Consider the following 1966-nt stretch of genomic DNA (forward strand, 5'->3'; position numbering starts at 1 on the left):
CATTAACGTCACACCCCTTCATGACGATTAAATTCCCATGCCTTTCTTTGTATACACTTTCACTGAAATCAGTGGTGTTCCTAGTTTGTAGATGTAGTGACACATAGGGCACATTTAACGTCTTAATTGGGACAAACAAGGCACTTTTTTTAAGACTCTTGTTTGAATCTTGATGAGTGTCTACATAAAGGTTTGGTGCTTATTGAATAACTACATATAAATGCAAATGTTCAGATCTTCTTTGTAGTCTGCTGAAACCATTTTATATTTTTCTGTGAAGAATGCACCATATTGTATTTGCTTTTTTATTTTGTTAATCATGCACAAACATATTTTCACACTTTCTTTTAAAGCACATTTGTTAATTTTAACCTTGTTTCACACAGATTTTCCTCTCTGTTCAGCACTGAATCAAGATTAATGTAACAGTGTCGTGTGCAGAGATTCAGACTCCTGTGGGGTTTGTGTACGTGATTCTGTCTGTTTTACTGAATCACACTGATGATCCTGACTGTGAGCAGAGCTGGTATTCACAGGTGAGTGTGTATGGAGACACACACACACACACACACACTCATGATCTGATGGTGTTTTATTTGTTCAGGACGGGTGTCTGATAGCAGATCCATCAGATCCTCAAACACTGATTGATCCTGTTATTTCTGTCTCTCCTGATCGTCTTGTCACGTCTCAGTGTGTGAATCTGAATCATGAGATCATCTGTCACGCTTTAAGAGGAAATCAACTCAATCACTCAACATTCATCTGTTTAATATTAAATGAATATTATAAATGCTGCTCTAATTCTCTCTCTCATGTCAGACTCATTTCAGACTGGAGACCGTGTTCAGAGGTGAGAGAAACAGTGTGTGTCCTGATTGAGATTAGTGATCGACCGATATTGATTTTTCTATAACCAATACCAATTAATTGCATGTCTATGTCACGGTTCGTGAATGCACCGTCTCCAGCTGTAGTCATGTTACGTCATGTTGATTGTTTCATGTGGGTGTGGCCGCTGATCGTCTGATCAGCGGCAGGTGCGGCTCATTCTAACAGACTATATAACGCCCTGTCTTTCGTCTCCTGTTTGTCTGATCGTTGTTTGTAGATCCTGGTGTTTGATGTCGTGTTCGTGTTGTTCCTGCCTTGCTTTTTCGCCGTACTGCTTTCTGTCGGATCCTGTCTTCACGCACGGAATACACTCACCACCATTGGAGTATCACCACTGTCATCGTCATCAGCGCACTCTACGTCTCAACTCACCCGTCTGTGCTGCCATCGTGGTTCCTGCGTCACTCTCCGGCCTTCCATCATCTCATCCTATCAATAAACTTCCTTGTACTTGCATTTGTCTCCTGTCCTCCATCGCCACCGTCACAGTCTATGTGCCTGATAACTGATATGTAGAACCGATATTTATTAACTGTTATAAAGTAAATAAATGACTGAGTGAAGAAAGAACATACTTCACTTTGGTTTTTCTTCTTTTCAGGCATTTTTTTTTCTAAGTGTTGAAAATTTGTCTTTCATGTTAAATTGAATCTTTATATTACATTAAAAAACATCAACAGCAACAACACTAATATTAACAATAATCAGAAAAAAAAATTGAGAAAATAAAGGAGAGGAGTCATATAAACTTAATTTTAAACTACCGTTTTAGTAGGTTTATAAGCTATTCAGTGGCTACAGAGTCAAGAATAATTCACTGGATAATGTTAATTCACTGAATAATATTGTCTGGAATATTGGAATATAACAAACAAAACATTGTATTTTATTGCATTTCTCAACTGGAATGTTATATCAAAATTATTATTAATGTTTTGTCCTTCTAGATTATGAAATGCCTGCTGACAGCATGGTGTAAATTTGCTCCATCATTAGTCTTGTGAAGCTGCTGTCATATTGCTGTTCACTCAGTGGGTTGATGCGGTTGATGCTCAGGAAATGCTCCAGTACG

General features: G+C 38.1%; 1 long non-coding RNA gene across 1 annotated transcript; it reads left to right on the forward strand.

The window, feature by feature from the left end:
• The first annotated feature begins 398 nt into the window (after positions 1-398).
• On the forward strand, positions 399-1401 carry LOC113080984 (uncharacterized). Its single transcript, XR_003282054.1, has 3 exons — positions 399-536; positions 605-853; positions 1112-1401. It is a non-coding gene; the product is annotated as an uncharacterized LOC113080984 (long non-coding RNA).
• Positions 1402-1966: the final 565 nt, after the last annotated feature.

This window comes from Carassius auratus, unplaced genomic scaffold (genome assembly GCF_003368295.1).
Source record: "Carassius auratus strain Wakin unplaced genomic scaffold, ASM336829v1 scaf_tig00032671, whole genome shotgun sequence".
Classification (NCBI taxonomy): Eukaryota; Metazoa; Chordata; class Actinopteri; order Cypriniformes; family Cyprinidae; genus Carassius; species Carassius auratus.